Genomic DNA, 5,973 nt, shown 5'->3' on the forward strand with positions numbered 1-5,973 from the left:
GCCATCTGAGAAACGTGGATAAGCCATTATGGATTTAATTGTATTATAAAGTTAGGAAAAACATTTGAATTATCAGATGACGGGAATGTTGTATTCAAATTGCAAATTATAACTGTGGTGCACCTAGGATCTTCTATATTCTAGGGTACAGGCAAACATCTACTTAAAATTTCTAGCCATGGAATAAAAGTGATGTCCTAAGTATTACTACGTCGCAAATTGATTGGAATGAACAGACAAAGTTAATAAATTGAATCTAGGATCCAAAGGACACTCCTAAGACGGTACCTTTGCCATCTATACTCATTGGCTCATCTCACACTTCTTCCTCATCTGTGAGAGTTGATCAACTTTATCATTTAGAAGTGAAGAGGATATGAAACAAAGAAAAGAAAAGGAGTAGCCAATGGTCCTCTAGAGAAGGCTTTTAATTTGCTGCAGCGAGAGGAATTGGATGGTGAAATAGCAAGGATGTTTTTTTCAGCGAGACTTCCTCTCAACCTTGCAAGGAATCCTCATTATAAAAATGCATTCATTTTTGCATGTAACAACAACCTCGCAGGATATGTTCCACATGGCCACAATGCATTAAGATCGAAATTATTGGAAAGAGAAAGAGCACATATTGAGACATTGCTTGAATCAACAAAAGGAGTGTGAAAAGAAAAAAGTGTTAGTTTGGTGTGTGATGGTTGGACAGATCCTCAAAGAAGACCCCTTATTAATTTCATGGTCGTTACAGAGAATTACCCAATGTTCATTAAAGCAGAGAATTGTGAAGGAGAATACAAGGATAAACATTTTATTGCCAATTTGATTAAAGAGGTGATAGTCATGATTGGGTCATCAAATGTTGTGCAGGTTATTACAGATAATGCACCGGTGTGTAGAGCTGCAGGATAATTGGTGGAGCAAACTTATCCCCATATATTTTGGACATCTTGTATTTGTACTAGAGATTTTGTACTAAACATCTTTATGTTATAAGCTAAACAAGTTATCATGAAATTGATTTATTATTGCTTGACATTTTTACTATAATGTCACCTTAATTTTTATATATTATATTAAAAAACTATTATGCCGTATCCACGCCTCACCCGTGTCCTATATTTTTAAAAATTATTGTCCCATGTCCGTGTCGTGTCCATGTCGCCGTGTCCGTGTCGGTGCATCATAGTTCATTATTGTTTTGTAACCTGCGTTCTGTTTCAATTAGGTACCATGCCAGTAAAAAAAATGTTGACATCACCCCGATATCTCCCTCATTTAGCATAAATTTGGGCAATCTTAGCCTTCCCACCACGTTAAAAAAATGTGCACAATCAGTGTTTGGTGACACCACAACAGTAAGCTTCAATCCCACCACACCAAGAAAGGCGTACGTGGGTCTTCAGGGGTACCTGTTTAAAAATGCATAATTCTTTCCCCACAGGCACTGAAGCATGTACACGGGTACTTAAATTATTGCCCCCCCACACTAAGAAAAGCACAAGACTTATATGTCTCGTCGCGAGCACCGCGACGAGTACCCTCCCGTTGTGCTAAGAAAACCACAGATTAGTGGTTACTCACTGCGCTGTAAGCGCCAGTATGGATATTATACATTTGCAGTCGGGTGCTAGCAACAGGGGCTGTGTCGAGACGAAAAAAAAAAGAAATTTTTTTCCTTTTTGTATATTTTCTTTTTTCCACTTTTTTCCTCTTTTTTGTCTTTTTTTCTTTTTTCTTTTTTTACTTTATATAAATATTTATATATATTAAAATTTAAGATAATAAATAGAATATTAATATAATTAATAATAATAATAAATATTATTATTATCTTTAATATTATCCTAATACAGAGGAATCACCTTGCTGTTTGTGTCTGTGGAGATCGATATAGGAGGCGACGAGTAGATGGTCAAGGCTTTGGATCGAAGGTGGCCTTTAGCTTGGACTGGGATCGGTTCGGATGTGTCTAGGTCTAGGGTGCAGATGGATCAGAGGCTAAAAGTTGCAGCCATATTCAAGAGTCGCTTAAGTAAGGTTTTGGAAGATCGTAAGAGTTGCAGCAAATGGATCGGTCATAGGTAGACAAGGGGCTTGGCTCTGGAGCGAGATCTGGATACTTGGATCGGAAGGTGAGTTAGACCTGTGTGAGGGAAACCAGGTGGAGCTTGTGGGTTTCGGCTTATGGAAGAACAAGCGACAGTTGCGGGAACTTTTATTATGTCCTCTGACCGGACGTAGATCTACGTCCGGACAAAGGATTGTTACTCAATTTTTGCTCGGTATTTGGTTGAGATTGCTAGGCATTGTTTGATAATAACGAAGAATACCACTATGGGAAGACCAATACCGAGCAATACCAAGCAATACCGGGTATTACCAAAAAATACCGAGTTTTTTCTGGTATTACTCGGTATTGCTCGGTATTGTTCAGTATTACTCGGTATTTTGTCATCACATAATGATATTTCTCGTTATTATTGGTATTGCTCGGTATTTCTCGTTTTGTGCCTGCGATCTTAGTGACGGCTGAACGTAGCTCTACCTACGTTCACCAGACCAAAAAAAAGTTCAAGTTGCGGTGCAGTTGAGGGTTCGACTATGGAGAAATACGGGAGAGGGATTAGAAACAAGAAGCCTTGAAGGCGCATACGGGGTGGAATTTGACTGGGAGCTACTCGGCTAGGTCTCTCTATGTGAAATAGAAAGGGACGAGGGAGAGATCAGGCTGCGATAGAAGCAGGAGACAGGATTTTGTGAGGGATCGAGTAGAGTGCGGCACAATGACAGGGTTTTCTTACCAGGCTTTCCGTGCGGGTGATGTGCGAACTGAAGAGAAGGTGGTAGATGGTTTGTAGCTTGAGGAAGGAATTTATCATAAGCATCGAGCGATTCGACAGAAGAAAGCAAAAAGGTTCGGTCGGCTTTGGAGTGTAGAAGACGGACATGATCGAGAGCTTTGCGGGTCGTATTGAATTCAAATGTTCATTCTCAATTTAACGACGCAGGCAAATCGTGAAGACCGCAGGAATCATGCGAAGATCGTGCGAATAGTGCCGTCAATGTGCGAAGAGTGACGTTGATGTGCGAAGAGTGCCGTCAACGTGCAAAGAGTGTCGTCGACGTGCGAAGATCTGCAGAGATCGAGAAGAGCATGGCCGGTAAGGGTATTGAATTGAAAAAAAAAATCCTCTGCAGAGGCCAACACACCCTAGAAAATATAAACATTCCAAACAGGAAAATGAAACTAAAGAAATCATGAAAGGTTCATGCCTTCAATGAAGGGTCATGCATTATCCCTATTAAGAAGTCCTTAGGGGTTGTTTGGTATCGGATTTATCGTGGGATTTAAGTCGGATTTACGCTAAATCCAGCCAAACGGTTTTTGTGCGCGAGCTAAATCCCGGGATTCCGTAAATCCCGGATTTACAGATTTACGGCTTAAATCCTGGATTTACTAAATCCCTTGGTTTGGTGGATTTAACGGGATTTAACATTAGAAGCGCGCGAAAGGGAGAAAGTTACCTTCACAGCCAGCGAGCTCCTGTTCTTGCTTCCGATCAAAATGTCGTAACTTCCGATCTGACAAGAAGGGAAAGTCGTCGAAGGAGCGAAGTCTAACAGCCACGAAGGAACCGAAGTAGAGACGCGGGCAATCTGTACACCTCCTGCGAATCAACGAAGCCGAAGCAGCGAAGTCGAACAGCACAAAGGAACCGAAGTAGTGACGCGCGCAATCTGTACACCTCCTGCGAATCAACGAAGCCGAACAGCAATGACAGCAACGACGAAAAGAAAAGAAGAAATATAAACCCTAGACGCCTCAGAGTTATTATCGATTAACTTAATTTATATAATTTAAACAAATAATATTAAGTTATTTAATTAAATAATTAATAGTAGAATTAGTGCTATAAATTAATTATCTAATTTACTTAATGATTAATTAATGATATAATTAGTAATTAAATATAATATAATAAGCATATTTAATATTTAAACTCCGATTTTGGTCCATGTTAGTTTTGTAATTAAACTTTATATTGAATTTTTGATCATTTTATATGACCTAAAATTGGTTTTATTATGTTTTATGCAATGATCTTAATTTCATAAATATCTCCTTAAAATTAAACGTCTCAAAAGTTATTATCGATTAACTTATTTTTATATAATTTAATCAATAATAACTAAGTTAATATTAAATAATTAATAGTAGAATTAGTGCATAAATTAATTATCTAATTTAACTTAATTGATTAATTAATTATATAATTAGTAATTAAATATTAATATAATTAGCTTATTTAATATTTCAACCTCATTTTGGTCCATGTTAGTTTGTAATTAACTTTTATTGAATTTTTGGTCATTTTATATGACCTAAATTTTGATGTTAATAGTTTTATGCAATGATTTTAATTTCATAAATATATCATTTAAACTTAAATCCCTAACTGTCATAAATCCTGATATATGCTACCAAACAGTTTCTCATGATTTAACAAGATTTAACATTTATCATACCAAACAGTTTTTAGTATTTAACACATTTCGGATTTACTAAATCCGGATTTACAGAATTTATTAAATCCCACTAAAGTTAAATCCCACTTGTTGCCAAACAGCCCCTTAGAGAAAAGTCCATGAAACCTAGGTATCAAACATAAACAAAAGGACACCAATATCTTAACCCATAATTATGGGGCTAAAAAAAAAAGCTTTTACTAATGCACGGGGAAAGGTTTCTACTTTATATGTATATTGTACAAACCTATGTTTCACCGATACGGATACAGAGACACGGAGACGACAGGATACGGATACGGGACACATCAATTCTTAAAAATATAGGATACGGATATGACGCAGACATGACATTATAATTTATAAATCATACAAAAGATTAAGAAAACAATCAAAGCATAATGTTTGAAATTACAAAAAAAATGACAACAACATCATTTGTAGCGTTGTAGCTTATAATATCAAAATATAAGTAAGAATTAAATGTTTAGTATAACAACAAAAGCATAAACATAAATTATCTAGCACATGAAGTTTCAACTATTCAAAAGAAGGAATGATATGATTAGCTTCTTCATTGGTTTGTCTTTTAACTTCTATATCATCTTCAATAAATATCATAACTTCTAATTCAAGCTCATTAAGTGAAAGATTAGTAATTTCTAATATTCTCTTATCATCAAGAGACTCAAATCCATCTCGAAAATGAGAGAACCTTGTTCGCAGCCCCGGAAGTAAATACAATGCATGCGTCTTTTTTTTCGAATTTCTTTTTGTTTTTCAACGGACACGTGTATCGGATACGCGTGTCCTTTTGAAATTAAATAGTATTTTAATTGGATACGACTTTGGCATATCCGACACGTATCGGCAACGTATCGGAGGTGTATCCGTGTATCAGATACAGCACGCCTTCGTAAATAAGTATATCGGTGCAACATAGGTACAAACTAATCACATTTTTTAATTAAAAAATATTATATTTATTTCATATACCACATGGAACATACTGTATCAAACAAATCTTACTTTGAACAGTGAATCGAGCTGTTGGTAACTATCAAAAACTTTGCTAATTTGTTGATCTCTGTATAAAGAATCGAAGGAGAAGAAGGTAGAAAACATGCGTACTTACTTAGTATCCATCGGATCCACATATCCCGCTGCACTCGTATCACCTCCCACAAATCCCGCTGAAATACCTGTGTAGACGGCGCCATTTGAGTCGTATCTTATGGAAATCCTGCCCGAATCCCGCATTTCGCCCTCGATAGCATCCTGTTTGCGTCTATAAGAAGGAGACGAGCTCAAGCCTTCGGGGATACCACGACCAAACTCCTCTCCCACTCCCGACGCCTTCTTCCTCCTTCTCTTGCCCGAAGCCACCCATCGCCACTTCCGATCCAACTCCTCAAGCTCTCCGACTCCACACGACCTCCACCTCCCTGCTGC

The 5,973-nt window shown here is 37.3% G+C and overlaps 1 protein-coding gene across 5 annotated transcripts in view; it reads right to left on the reverse strand.

The window, feature by feature from the left end:
* The window catches only part of LOC110094673 (serine/threonine-protein kinase 4-like), a 90,299-nt gene that overhangs the window by 46,493 nt on the left and 37,833 nt on the right, over nt 1–5,973 (reverse strand). The window lies entirely within an intron of this gene.

This window comes from Dendrobium catenatum, unplaced genomic scaffold (assembly GCF_001605985.2).
Source record: "Dendrobium catenatum unplaced genomic scaffold, ASM160598v2 fragScaff_scaffold_243, whole genome shotgun sequence".
Taxonomy (NCBI): Eukaryota; Viridiplantae; Streptophyta; class Magnoliopsida; order Asparagales; family Orchidaceae; genus Dendrobium; species Dendrobium catenatum.